Below are 15,246 nucleotides of genomic sequence, written 5' to 3'. Positions count from 1 at the left end.
CCTCTAATATGAGAATAGGCATCAATGGAGCATTTAGGTTTTTTTTTATTTGTGGAGAAGTATTTGGCTTAACCACTTATGCCCACCAGCTGTTACAAATTGTAACGTCTGTGCTCTCCATCTTCTTATTTTTAGTTTCCATAAACCCCCTACATTTAAGCCATATTTAACAATTCTTATTGCAGAACTTCCCACGCAGTAGAGTAACCTGCTTTGATGGTATGAACACCACATCTAGCCTAGTGTTATTGGAGCCCCTCTTTGTGAGCCAGATGCTTTCCCACAATCACTCATTCTGAATCTGTCAAGAGGAAAATGAGCAAAAATCTGAATTAGTTAGCATTTGAATGTGTTTTCCAAGTAAGAATCAAACTGTCTATAACATAGTTGCCACGTCTGATCCCCCCCACCACCCAACACTTTTTCCTCGTATGCTACCCAATAGTAGTAGATTAAGGTCGACAACAACAAACACCCTGACTGCCGGTCCCTTTACAGGACTATTCGACGGATCTTAGCAATCTTATTCTCCCAAATAAAGTCAAAATCAGCCTCTCTAGCCCTGCAAAATATGCCTTTGCCAAGAAAAACGGCAAGCGTCAAGCATTGGAATAGGAACAGAAAACGTGGCAACACGTTCACCTTTACGGACTGCACTTGGCCTGCCAAGGACAAGGGAGACTATCCCACTTCTGTAGGTCTGTCTTAAACCTACTCACCAGACTCGAAGTTTAACTAATGAAGCCGAGCACAATTCCCCGCTGCTTGAATGAAATGAAATTAAATGAAAATTGCTTATTGTCACAAGTAGGCCTCAATGAAGTTACTGTGAAAAGCCCCTAGTCGCCACATTCCGGCCCCTGTTCGGGAGGCTGGTACGGGAATTGAACCGGTGCTGCTGGCCTGCTTTGGTCTGCTTTAAAAGCCCATCTCTTTAGCCCTATGCTAAACTTGCACCTTTAAAGACCGAAAAAGAGAGCTCGTCAAATAAAATGGCAATACCCCCAAATTAAATCCCTTCTCCAGCGGGGGAAAAACTCTCTCTCTTCTCCAGGTTTAACATATACCCAGAGAACGCATCAAACAGCTTCAACCACACCATTGTTCCCCTTCCATTTTAGGGACCAGGTCCGAAATGTACAGCAACAGATAATCAGCATACAGGGAAACCTAATGTTCCATCCCTACCCCTCACTATCCTCCTCCACTCACCCGAATTCCTCAACACGATGGCCAATGACTATTGCGAACACAAATAAGAGCGGGGATATAGGACACCCCTACCTAGTTCTCCTGAACAGCTGAAAATACTTTAAGCTCATATTTTTCGTGCGAACACTAGTCATAGTATAACAGTCTCACTCACCCACAACACAAACGTGGGCCCAATCCCAAACCACTCCAAAACCGCAGATACTACTTCTACCCTATCAAAGGCCTTTTCCACATCCAGCGCCATAATGACCCCCTTGCCCCCAGCGGGGATAGGATCACATTCGTGCCATAAAGTTTTTTTCAATAGATTTAGAGGACCAAATTCATTTTTTCCAATTAAGGGGAAATTTAGTGTGGCCAATCCATCTAACCTGCACATTTTTGGGTTGTGGGGGTGAAACCCACACAATCATTGGGGGATATTCACACAGACAGTGACCCAGAGCCGGGATCAAACCTGGGACCTCGGCGCCATGAGGCAGCATTGCTAACCACTGCGCCACCGTGCTGCCTCACATGCCATAAAGTTTTTAACTTGGTTCTGCTACTATTCTAATAGTACTTCTACTATTCTAATTGCACTAACAATTTTATTGAAGATTATGGCAAATGGTATAGGCTAATATAGGACATTCCTGAAATTAGAATTTCACACATTGGATTAACTGATTTAGGATTTTAGAATGATTAAACAAGTCAATACCTTTAAACTGGATTTGAACACTAGTAAATGTTGAGACTTTTGTACCCAATTCAAAGTATTAATCTATTTTTGTTATTGTACATAACGTACAAATTTTATTTTGTAGTCGTTGGTAGTGCAGTACTTGAATATTGCTATAAAGAGAGACATGTTGCCAAACATTTTTACCTAGCACACAGGATTTCAAACGATCACAACAATTTATTCTGCAATATACAGGTGTACTGATTGGTTGGCAAGTGCACGTTGATTAGCTGAGGTTTTGCCATGCAGAGAGCAGTGGGGAGCTATAGGCTCTCAAAGCCCCTGGATAATTCAAAAAACGTGCAAGGCTTGAACATATTCCTTTTGTTTGCAGAGAACAGGTCTTTGGGTATGAATGTATGTCACTTCCAGCAAGTGTAAATGAGCCACAATACAAGCTGATTATCTTAAATTGGTTGTTCGTATTAGCGCACTCATGGGTGCTCCGCAAGTGTCAGCCAATCATGGAATGGCATCCAATAGTAGACATTTTGTCTTGGGTTTTGCAAGCGCAGGCAGGTTCAGTACAGTCGGTACTTGGCTGGTTTTGTGCAGTCTACTCAGCTGGTTCAGTACAGTCTGTACTCTACTTATTACAAACAGCCAAAGGAACTTCTTTGATTCAATCAGCCAATTTTGGAACATATGGCCTATATACCTAGCATTGCACCAGCAGTTAAATTCATGCTCAATATTGCTCAAGTGTGTGGCAGAACGTCATTTTGGACTGATGTTTGCACCCCACTTGCATCTCGAAGATAAGCCTATGATAGATGGTAGCACAGTGGTTAGCACGGTTGCTTCACAGCTCCAGGGTCCCAGGTTTGATTCCCGGCTGGGTCACTGTGCGGAGTCTGCACGTTCTCCCTGTGTCTGCATTGGTTTCCTCCCACAGTCCAAAGATTGTGCAGGTTAGGTAGATTGGCCAAGATAAATTGCCCTTAGTGTCCAAAAAAGGTTAAGTGGGGTTACAGGGGTGGGGTGGAGGCGTGGGGCTTAAGTAGGGTGCTCTTTCCAGGGCCGGTGCGGACCTGATGGGCCGAATGGCCTCCTTCTTCACTGTAAATTCTATGATAGACAAATGCAGAAAATAAATTTGCAGATTTCTCGGCGTTGTCACGAAAAGGGAGGACATTAGATTGTTCCATCTCAAAAGTGAATTTGCTACATTACGGTGACATGATTGCTGAATTACCAAGAAGCTTGGGGAGCCTCCTACTTTCTCAATAACAATGCCTCGTCCATTCAGTGTCATCTTGCCAACCAATCTTTTCTCCTGTAGTATGAATTGTTAAAATTTGTTATTCTTGAGTTTGTCTTGATAAGCGCAAGACAAGATGCGTTGGCAGCATGCCCCTCTTTGTCAGTGCTTTTAGTTTACACTCTGAAGTATCATATTGATGCAACTGGTGAAGATGCTTATACAGTTGACAGCCGGTGAAGATGAAATCTGAACATGGAAAATGTAGAATAAACAAGTTATTGTAAATGTATGACATGGATAAAGAACTAAAATGAGAGTTTTAATATTTGAGGATGGGGAAGTATTTACAATATCTTCTATAAGGTGGGCTTGGAAAGGAGTGCACAGAAGTGTTTTGGAGAAGGTAGACGAGTCTTAGATAAGAATCATAGAATGATACCGCACAGATAGAGGCTGTTCGACCTGAGCTACCCATTAGTTTCAGTTCCCCGCTTTTTCCTCAAGCCCTGCAAACATTTCCCCTTCATCTTTATACAGTTCCCTTTTGAATGTTTTGACTGAGTCTGCTTCCACCACCATTTCAAGCAATGTTATTCCACATCATAACTTATGAAAAACAAATATTTTCCTTTTGTTGCCTCTGGTTTTTTTTGTCAATTACCTCAAAACTTACACCACTGGAAAAAGTTGGAAGGCAGGGACAGGAGACGGGAACAAACAGGAGAGAATGGAATTCCTGGGCTCAAATGGGAGGGGAAATAGGGGTAGAATTGGAAAATGCAATTCCAGAAATTAATGTTCACGAATGCTCACAATTCATGGTGAAGCCCTTTTTTCTTAAAACCCTAAAGTTGCAGTGTTCATTTATTTTAAATGTAATTTAATATAATTAATTTACCTCTGGGATCACAATTTGTGATAGCACTAAGCTACAGGATCAATGCAGTGCTTAACCACCACAATGCTTGGCCATGTTGATTGTTTAATGGGCATAATTGATGAGTTTTTGCATCACAGAATTGAACAAAATACATGAAGAAAAATAGAATTCTCAGTAACAGTTGTCATTGCTTTCCGGAGATCCGAGTATGTTTTAAATCTAATTTGTATGTCTAACTACTTTATTGACTGTTTTACTCATCGGACCGTACTATTTTATGTACAGTAGTGAGACCACTATTGGGGCCATTTACTGAATATTTATTCTCAACATAAACAATTTATCATAGTTTGGAAAGCAATAAGTTGGAAGTTTAAATTGTTTTATCTTAAATAGTTAAATGACCTATTTTTAATTTTAAATATATATATTTAAACTTGTGATGTTCAGAGAATTGTGGGGAGCTATTTAGTTACTTATTAACCTGTTACTGTAAAATAAAAATTTTAGCTTTATAGTAAAAACTAGTCATTGAATCATTAATTTGTAAAAATCCCGAGGCTGGTATTTGAACTTTGAAACAAATGTATCCTACTTTAAGTATTAAGTTATTCCACTTGAGGGAAAAAATATCTCTCAAACTTTGCAGGAAACAATTCTCTACCAATGGATGGCAATGGTGACTTCTTAAAATGTATTTTCAGAAAACTGGTTATACTGTATGCACACAAAAGGCAATCTAATTGTCATTTTCACTTCGGTGAACAAATTTGAGCAAAAGGGCAGGTGAGACACTTGAAGGCACTACATGAATATCTGATTTGCTTTTACATTTACCTGACAGAAACATAATTTGGAGGATTTGACTTTGAATTTGAGCAATTTCCTCTGCAGCTATTTCTTTTTTACTCTTCGTGGGGGCCTTTCAGGTGTTATGCACGCAGGTAGCACAGTGGTTAGCACACTTGCTTCACAGCTCCAGGACCCCAGGTTTGATTCCTGGCTTGGGTCACTATCTGTGTGGAACCCGCACGTTCTCCCTGTGTCTGCGTGGGTTTCCTCCGGGTGCTCCGGTTTCCTCCCACAGTCCAAAGATGTGCAGTTTAGGTAGATTGGCCATGTTAAATTCCCGTTAGTGTCCAAAAAAGGTTAGGTGGGGTTACTGGGTTATAGGGATAGGGTAGAGCTGTGGGCTTAATAAGGGTGCCCTTTCCAAGGGCTGGTGCAGACTCAATGGGCCAAATGGCCTCCTTCAGCACTCTAAATTCTATGAAACAGTTTATCCATTATGTTGCAATGCTTAACATAGGCTGCAATGATGTAAATTTCCACAGAGGAACATGATGGCATCAAATGAAAGTGCAGAAAATTGAACATCTAACAAATGCAACCTCATTATTATTGCATGCCATGCAGCAAGCTTTAGACAGCTAAGCAATCCCACTACCAATGGATCAGATATAAGGTCTGCAGCCTGCCACATCCAATAATGAATGGTAGTAGACAAATAACTCATGGGAGGAGGAGGTTCTGAAAATATCCCCATTCTTAATGTTGGGGTAGCCCAGCACACCAGTGTGAAAGACCAGGATGAAATATTTGCAATCCCCTTCAGTCAGGAGTGCTGGATGCGTGATCCATCTTGGCCTTCCCTTGAGGTCTTAGCATCACAGATCCCAGTCTTCGGTTAATTCCATTCACCCCCACATGATATCAAGACATGGATGAAGGCACTGAATGCTGCAAAGGCTATGGGCCCTGACAACATTCTGGCAATAATACTGCATATTTTGCTGCATTTTTTAAAAAATAATTTTTATTGAGATTTTCCAAAAATATAAAAATAAATGAAAAATAAAATTGCTTATTGTCACGGGTAGGCTTCAATGAAGTTACTGTGAAAAGCCCCTAGTCGCCACATTCCGGCGCCTATCCGGGGAGGCTGGTACGGGAATCGAACTGTGCTGCTGGCCTGCTTGGTCTGCTTTAAAAGCCAGCGATTTAGCCCAGTGAGCTAAACCAGCAATAAAACCGTATTAACAACACAAAAAAGGAGAAAAAAACGCAATAACCCAAACACCCCCCCCCCCCCCCCCCCCCTCCCAGCAACTACAAAATGAAGAAATAGCTAAGCACCCGGCATATTCAATAAACACATGTACACATTTCTCTCCCCCCCCCCCCCCCCCCCGGGTTGCTGCTGCCGGCCTCTTTTCCTGCCGTTCTGCCAGGAAGTCCAGGAAAGGCTGCCACCACCTAAAGAACCCCTGTACTGAATCACTCAGGGCAAATTTCACTCTCTCCAATTTGATGAACCCCGCCATATCATTGATCCAGGCCTCCACACTTGGGGGCCTCGCATCCTTCCATTGAAGCAAAATCCTCCGCCGGGCTACTAGGGACGCAAAGGCCAGAACACCGGCCTCTTTCGCCTCCTGCATTCCCAGCTCCACTGCAACCCCAAATATTGCGAATCCCCAGCCTGGCTTGACCCTGGATCCTATCACCCTCGACACCGTCCTTGCTACCCCCTTCCAAAATTCCCCCAGCGCTGGGCATGCCCAGAACATATGGGCATGGTTCGCTGGGCTCCCCGAGCACCTAGCACACCTGTCTTCGCCCCCGAAGAACCTACTCATCCTCGTCCCGGTCATATGGGCCCTATGCAGTACCTTGAACTGCTAAGCCTCGCACAGGAAGAGGAGGAATTCACTCTTTCCAGGGCATCCACCCATGTCCCCTCCTCAATCTCCTCACCCAGCTCCTCTTCCCATTTACCCTTCAGCTCCTCCACCGAGGCCTCATCCACCTCTTGTATGACGTGGTACACGTCCAAAATCCTCCCCCCTCCAACCCACGCCCCCGAGAGCACCCTGTCTCGTACCCCACGTGGGGGCAGCAGAGGGAACCCCTCCACCTGCCGCCTGGCAAACGCCCTAACCTGCATGTACCTAAACATGTTACCCGGGGGAGCCCAAACTTCCCCTCTAACTCACCCAGGCTTGCAAACCTCCCATCCACAAACAGGTCCCTCAACCTCCTAATACCTACCCTGTGCCAGCCAAGAAACCCGTCATCGATGCTCCCTGGTACAAACCGGTGATTCCCCCGTATCGGGGACGACATCGAGCCCCCCACCCCCGCCCTATGCCGTCTCCATTGCCCCCATATTTTGAGGGTAGCCACCACCACCGGGCTCGTAGTATACCTCATTGGAGGGAGCGGCAACGGCGCCGTTACCAGCGCCTCCAGGCTCATGTCCACACAGGACGCCATCTCCATCCTCTTCCATGCTTCCCCTGCCCTGTCCATTACCCACTTACGCACCATCGCTGCGTTGGCAGCCCAATAGTACCCACAGAGGTTGGGCAACGCCAGCCCCCCCCCCCCCCCCTATCCCTGCCCCGCTACAAACACACCCTCGGAGTCCCATGCGCCCATACAGATCCCGTAATACTACTGTTGACCCTCCTAAAAAGGGCCTTCGGGATAAGGATGGGGAGGCACTGGAACAGGAACAAAAACTTCGGGAGCACCGTCATCTTGACTGACTGCACCCTGCCCGCCAGCGGCAACATGTCCCATCTTTTAAACTCCTCCTCCATTTGCTCCACCAGCCTAGTGAGGTTAAGTTTGTTAGGGCCCCCAGCTCCTAGCCACCTGGACTCCCAGGTACCTAAAGCCCCTCCCTGCCCTTTTCAGTGGGAGCTTACCAATCCCCTCCTCTTGATCCCCCGGGTGCACGACGAACAACTCGGGTTGAGCTGGTACCCTGAAAAGCCCCCAAATTCCCTAAGGATCTGCATCACCTCCGGCATTCCCCCCACTGGGTCTGCCACATAAAGCAACAAGTCATCTACGTAAAGTGACACTCGCTGCTCCTCCCCACCCTGCACCAGACCCCTCCAATTCGTCGAATCCCTCAACGCCATGGCCAGGGGCTCAATGGCCAACGCAAGGGGGACAGGGGACACCCCTGTCTCGTCCCCCGGTGCAACCGAAAGTACTCCGATCTCCTCCTATTCGTGGCTACGCTCGCCATCGGGGCCTCATATAGCAGCCTCACCCAACTGGCAAACCCCTCCCCGAACCCAAACCTTTCCAGCACCTCCCACAAGTATCCCCACTTAACCCTATCAAAGGCCTTCTCCGCGTCTAATGCTACCACTATCTCCGCCTCCCCTTCTACCGCCGGCATCATTATAACATTCAGAAGCCCACGTATATTGGTGTTCAGCTGCCTTCCCTTCACAAACCCCGTCTGGTCCTCATGAATGACCCCGGCACACAGTCCTCTATCCTTGTGGCCAAGATCTTCGGCAACAGCTTGGCATCCACATTTAACAACGAGATTGGCCTATATGATCCACACTGCAGGGGGTCCTTGTCCCGCTTAGGGATCAAGGAAATCAGCGCCCGTGACATAGTTGAGGGCAAAGCCCCCCCCCCCCCCCCCCCCCCTCCCTTGCCTCGTTAAAGGTCCTAACCAACAGGGGGCCCAGCAGGTCTGCTTACATTTTGTAAAATTCGACCAGGAACCCATCCGGACCCGGCGCCTTCCCCGACTGCATGCTGCCTATCCCTTTGATCAGCTCAGTCGGTGCCTCCAGCCCCTCCACCTGCCCCTCCTCCACCTTCGGGAATCCCCCCCCCCCACCCACCGGGGGCTCAGACTGGTACAATTCCTCATAAAAGTCCCTGAAGACCCCACTAATATCCACCCCCCTTCGCACCACATTTCCTCCCCTATCCGTCACTCCACCAATCTCCCTGTCCGCGTCCCGCTTACGGAGCTGATACGCCAGCATCCTACTCGCCTTCTCCCCATATTCGTTCACTGCTCCCTGTACCTTCCTCCACTGATCTTCCGCCTTTCCGGTGGTCAGCAAGTCGAACTTGGCCTGAAGATTACGCCGCTCCCTCAGCAATCCCTCCTCCGGAGCCTCCGCGTATCTCCTGTCCACCCTCACCATCTCCCCCACCAACCTCTCCCTCTCTCTTTGCTCTCCCCTCTTCCTATGGGCTCAGATGGAAATCAACTCCCCTCTAATCACCGCCTTCAATGCCTCCCAAACCATCCCCACCCGGACCTCCCCATTATCATTGGCCTCTAAGTACCTCTTGATACACACCCGAACCCTCCCGCCCACCTTCTCATCCGCCAGCAGCCCCACCTCCAGGCGCCGGAGCGGGCGCTGGTCCCTCTCCTCCCCCAGCTCAAGGTCTACCCAGTGCGGGGCATGATCCGAAATGACTATGGCCGAATACTCGGCATCCTCCACCCTCAAAATCAGCCCCCTGCTCAGAACAAAAAAATCGATCCGGGAATAGGTTTTATGCACGTAGGAGAAAAATGAAGACTCCCTGGCCCTCGGCCTCGCGAACCTCCAGGGATCCACCCCTCCCATCTGATCCATAAACCCCCTCACCACCTTGCCCGCTTCAGTACCACCCGCTCCCCTTGCAACTTGCTGTTCACCATCACATACCTCCCTCCACTGTCAGCCACCACCTTTGACGCCTCAAACGACACCCTTTTTCCCACCAGAATCGTCCCCCCCCCCCCCCCCCCCTCCGATTCTTTGCATCCAGCCCCGAATGAAACACTTGGCCTACCCAGCCCTTCCTCAGTCTAACCTGGTCCGCCACCTTCAGGTGCGTCTCCTGGAGCATAGCCACATCCGCCTTCAGCCCCTTCAGGTGCGTAAACACCCGGACCCGTTTGACCGGCCCATTCAGCCCCTCACATTCCAAGTTATCAGCCGGATCAGAGTGCTCCCTGCCCCCCTCCCCTGCCGACTAACCATAACCCCCACCCCGGCCCCCCCTGCATACCCGAGCCTTCCTGGCCATTTCAGCAGCAACCCGGTACCCCCTCCCCCATCACTCCCTCCCCACCCCAGGCTAGGACCCCTCCCAGCCGCGTTACTCCCTCCATAGCACTCCCGTGAGCCAGCTAACTTCTGCTGACCCCGGCGGCTCCCGCCACACCTCCGGCCCCTCCCAACGTGGGGCTACTCCTCCTCCCCCAGACCCATCAGCAGACCCTCCTCCTCCCCCTCCTGCTCTTGCGCGAGAAAAAAAAGCCCGCGCTTCTCAGCTCCGACCCTGCCTCCATCCACCCTCAGCGCGGGAAACAAAAGAAAAGCCCGCACTTTCCTCCTGCCTGACCCCGCCTCCTCGAGGGTAGCCCCCCTTGTTAGCCCCCACCACCAGCTCCCCACACTCCAAGTCTACCCCCCCAACTCGAGCCCATCCACCGAACCCACGCAAAAAAGACAGCGCCCTACCCGCCCTAGAAACAACACACAACCAGCTTAAAACAGCATGAAACAGCATAAAACAGAGACCTTTCCCACCAAAAGTTAACACAGTCATTTACTAACAATCCGACCCACAGTCAGAGTCCAACTTCTCGGCCTGCACAAGGCCCACGCCTCCTCCGGGGACTCAAAATAAAAGTGATGGTCCTTGTAGGTGACCCACAGATGCGCCGGCTGCAGCATGCCAAACTTCACTCTCTGTGGAGCACCGCCTTCGTCCGGTTGTACCCAGCCCTCCGCTTAGCCACCTCCACACTCCAGTCTTGGTAGATCCGCACTACCGTGTTCTTCCACTTGCTGCTCCGCTCCTTCTTGGCCCACCTAAGCACGCACTCTCGGTCAACGAACCGGTGGAACCGCACCAGCACCGCCCGTGGCGGCTCATTCGGCTTGGGCCTCCTGGCCAGTACTCTGTGGGCCCCCTCCAGCTCCAGGGGCCCCTGGAAGGACCCAGCTCCCATCAGCGAATTCAGCAAAACGACCACATAGGCCCCCAGGTCTGACCCCTCCAGCCCCTCCGTGAGGCCCAGGATCCGCAAATTCTTCCGCCTCGACCGGTTCTCCATCTCCTCGAACCGCTCCTGCCACTTCTTATGGAACGCCTCGTGCATCTCCACCTTTACCGCGAGGGCCGAGGCCTCATCCTCTCTTTCGGAGGCTTGTTGTCGGAGCTCCCAGATCTGCACCCCCTGGGCTGCCTGCGTCGTCAGCAGCTTGTCCATATTAGCCTTCAGTGAGTCTGACAGCTCCACTTTTAGCTCCCGAAAATATCGCTGGAGAGTCTCCTGCGCCCACTGCCTCCATTCCTCGAGGCCTCCGCCGGCCGCCTTCTTGATTTTCTTCCCCCGCCTTTTCTTAGGTGCTGCCACCGCTATTCTGCTCTCCCCATTCCTGGTCCAGACCATAGACCACTGGGGATCCGCTGCAGACACCTTCCCACGTTGGGAACCGTCGAGCAAGTACCGCTGGGGGCCCTTAAAAGAGCCCAAAGGTCCATTCCTGGCGGGAGCTGCCGAACGTGCGGCTGAGCTCCGCACAGCCGCAACCGGAAGTCATTGTAGAACATAGAACATAGAACAGTACAGCACAGAACAGGCCCTTCGGCCCTCAATGTTGTGCCGAGCCATGATCACCCTACTCAAACCCACGTATCCACCCTATACCCGTAACCCAACAACCCCCCCCCCCCAACCTTACTTTTTAGGACACTACGGGCAATTTACCATGGCCAATCCACCTAACCCATTGTGCTGCATAGTTAGCCACACCTCTAGCCAAACTGTTACTGAACAGCTACAAAACTGGCAAAAATTAGGAAAATTGCCCAGGGCGGTAGGGTGGCACAGTGGTTAGCACCAGGGACCCAGATTCAATTCCAGGCTTGGGTGTCTGTCTGTGTGGGCTTTGCTCAACATCCCCGTTTCTGTGTGAGTTTCCTCCCACCGTCCAAAGATGTGCAAGTTAGGTAGATTGGCCATGATAAAATTGTCCCTTAAGTTCGGTGGAGTTACGGGGATAGGATAGGGGGGTGGGTCTGGGTAGGGTGCTCTTTCAGAGGGTCAGTGTTGACTCAATGGACCGAATGGTCTCCTGTACAGTAGGGATTCTGTGGTTCTATGGTATGGCCTATTCACAAAAACAGGACGAATCCAACCTGGTCAATTACCATCGCACCAGCCTACTCTCAAACATCAGCAAAGTGATGGAAGGAGTCATTGACACTACCATCAAGCAACATTTACAAAGAAATAACCTGCTCACTGATGTCCAGTTTGGGTTCTGCAAGGACCATTCAGCTCCTTACCTCATTATAGCATTGGTCTAAATACGGACATAAGAGCTGAACTCAAGAGATGAGGAAACCTTGACATCATTTGACCATGCGTGGCATCAGGGGGCCCTGGCAAAACTGAAGTCATTGGGATTTGGGGAAAGATCTCATATCTTGCACAAGATTTGTCCCATCAGTGTATGTAAGTTTCATCCATCCCTGACAGTGCAAACCTATAGTTACTGCGGATTGGTGGCAATAATGACATGCCACACAATCTAAAATGTTGCATAAATTGGTTCCAGATTGTTAGAAATGCCACCACTACAGGGCTCGTTGTGAATCTGGCCAAAGCGAACAGGAGATGGGCAGTAACCAACGTCCGTGGACACAACCTGACACAAGAGACCACTTCTATCCTGCCCCATCCCCTGCTCCCCAAACCACAATTGCACTTTCTCAATGTTGGCCGGCAGTAGTAGAACATTAATTTTGGTAACACCAGCTCTCCTGAATGCCACCCCTTCTGCAGAAAGGCTCTCCGAAACCTGGGAGCCGTACCACTCACACGAAAAAACGAGATTACTCTGTCCAGCCTAACAAAAAAAGATTTGGGCAGGAAGATCGGGAGAGACTAGAACACAAATAGGAATCTCGGCAGACGTTCATTTTAATCGTCTGCACTCTCCCTGCCAAGGAGAGTGGGAGGGCATCCCAACTCTTCAAGTCCCTTTCCACCTCTTCCATCAGACTGGCCAAGTTTAATTTGTGCAGCAAGGGTCCATTCATGAGCTACCTGAATCCCTAGATATCTATCGTGACCAGCTTGAACGACAGTGTTCCCAAATCTTTCCTACACAGGAGGTTCGCCGAGAAAAGTTTACTCTTGTTCCCATTCAGTTTGGACCCTGAGAAGGATCCAAACTTCCTCAGTAGCTCCATTAACTTTTTCATACAGGACAGACAGTCCCAAAGCTACAACAACCATTCGACGACCTAAGTGCGATGGCCAATTGTTCAATTGGCAGCGCGAACAACAACGGGCATCCCTGCCTCGTGTCCTTCTTCAGCTGGAAATACCCTGAGCTCACCGCATTAGACTGGACACTCACCGTTGGAGCACTTTACAACAATCTCACCCAGGAGAGATGTTGGCCCATATCGTAATCGTCCCAGAACCTCAAAGAGGTACCTCCACCCGATCGAAAGCCTGCTCTGAATTCATGGAAATGATTACTTCAGGTATGTTCCCCCTAGATGGGGACATGACCACATTCACAAATCGCCTGATATTGACTGACAACTGTCGGGCCTTAGAAAACCAAATCTGGTCCTCCGATTACTGCTGGCAAACAACCTTCTGACGCTTGATTTAAACCTGGATAATGAGCCTGGCGTATGTGTTCAGTTTTAGGTTAGGGTTAATAGAAGTAGGATTTAGGGGATTTTGTTCACTTTAGCTATTGGTATGTACATTTGGGTGTGGTTTTCTTGGGGGGGGGGGGCGGGGGTGATAGGGATGGTTTACTGACTGACTAGAGATTAATCTTGTTTTATCTTGCTGGTGGGTTTGGTGACTATCTTGGGTGGGCCTGGTGCTTGTACTCTATTAGCACTTGTTGGATGACCCCTCTTGGTGGAAATGGCTGACTCCATTTCGAAGTGGGGGTGGGAGATCCCCTATTCGGCTGGTCACCTGGAATGTAAGGTGTGAACGGACCAATGAAAAGGTCGAGGGTATTTTCCCACCTGAAAAGTTTTGAGTGCTGATGTGGTGTTTCTACAGGAGACTCACCTGCGGCTAAGTGACCAGACTTGCGGAAGGGGTGGGTGAATCAAGTATTTCACTCGGGCATATTTAGTTCTGGCTGGTTCAAAACCCCGAGGACTGCCACTCTTGAGCACGGCCTCACCCTCCCAACCTTGGACATCGCCTCGAAGAAGGTTGTCAGGAACCTGACAAGTCTGGGGCTGGCCTAGAACATGTGGGCGTGGTTAGTCGGGCCTCCCTGGCATCGTTCACAATTATCCTCCACCTCCGGGAAGAAATTGTTCATGCGGATTCTAGTTAGGTGAGTTCTGTGCACCACTTTAAACTGCATAAGAGTTGCACAGGAGGTGGAGTTGGCCCTACTTAGTGCTTCGCTCCAGAGACCCCAACCCACTTCCGTCCCGAGTTCTTCCTATTTCTGCCTAGGTCAGTTCAACGGTGTCATTGCCCTTTCCAGCAGCCGTCCATACAAGGCCCCACAATTCCCCTACTCCTTACTGTCCGTGTTTAGTAGTTCCTCCAGTAAAGTGTCCCTCGGGGGCCTAGGGTATCTCACAAACTTCTTGGAGGGAGAGGCAAGGAAGGAACCCAGGGGAGTATCAGAGAGAGACATGGGGAAAAGAGGGAGGAGAGGAGGGAAGGCTGCAGGTAACACCCTCCTCCTCCTCCCAGCGAATCCACAAAGTCAACAACGCATAAGAAAAGAGCGAAGTGCAGCTGTACGACACCCAGGGGGTGAAATGGGGTGCCAGGAAGGAGCCTGACTATCAATGGGGGGAGGGAGGGCCAAAAGGGGTGTCTGTAAAATTTGTACATAAAAAACATCATACCTTGTAAATATAATGCAAATATTAAAATGCTTTACATGTTATACTGTTAAAATTGGAACAAAACAAATCAACTACACGAAGAGAATATAACACAGTTAGACTCTGAGGTGCCTGTGTAGTATTGTGAATTTACTGACTTTCTGGATGATACGATTGGAGACTGCCCAGTGTGTGGGCTAAGGAGTGAGGCCATTCAGTGGTGATTGCTAACTGAAATTTGACTCTTAAAACACCTTCGAAGTAGCCGCTTTGATGGAGCTTGCTGCTAAGGAGGCTTCTCAGCTCAGCAGGCACGAAGATCCATAAAATGACTACCGCCCAGGTAACGGCCACAATTTAGAGGCCTTGTCGTGCCCAACTTGGTATCGGGACAACACTATAGAGGAGAGATTTGCGACGCTCAAAATGCCTCACAAGGCGTTGTGATCTGGATCTCGCCCTCGCTGGCTGTGATCCAGACCAGCAAAGGCTCATTTGTGTTCTTGTTAAGTCGGCTCCATGTATCACCTTTAGTTGCGTTAGGTT

Source organism: Scyliorhinus canicula, chromosome 6 (assembly GCF_902713615.1).
Source record: "Scyliorhinus canicula chromosome 6, sScyCan1.1, whole genome shotgun sequence".
In the NCBI taxonomy this organism is placed as follows: Eukaryota; Metazoa; Chordata; class Chondrichthyes; order Carcharhiniformes; family Scyliorhinidae; genus Scyliorhinus; species Scyliorhinus canicula.
This window is presented reverse-complemented; position numbering follows the sequence as displayed.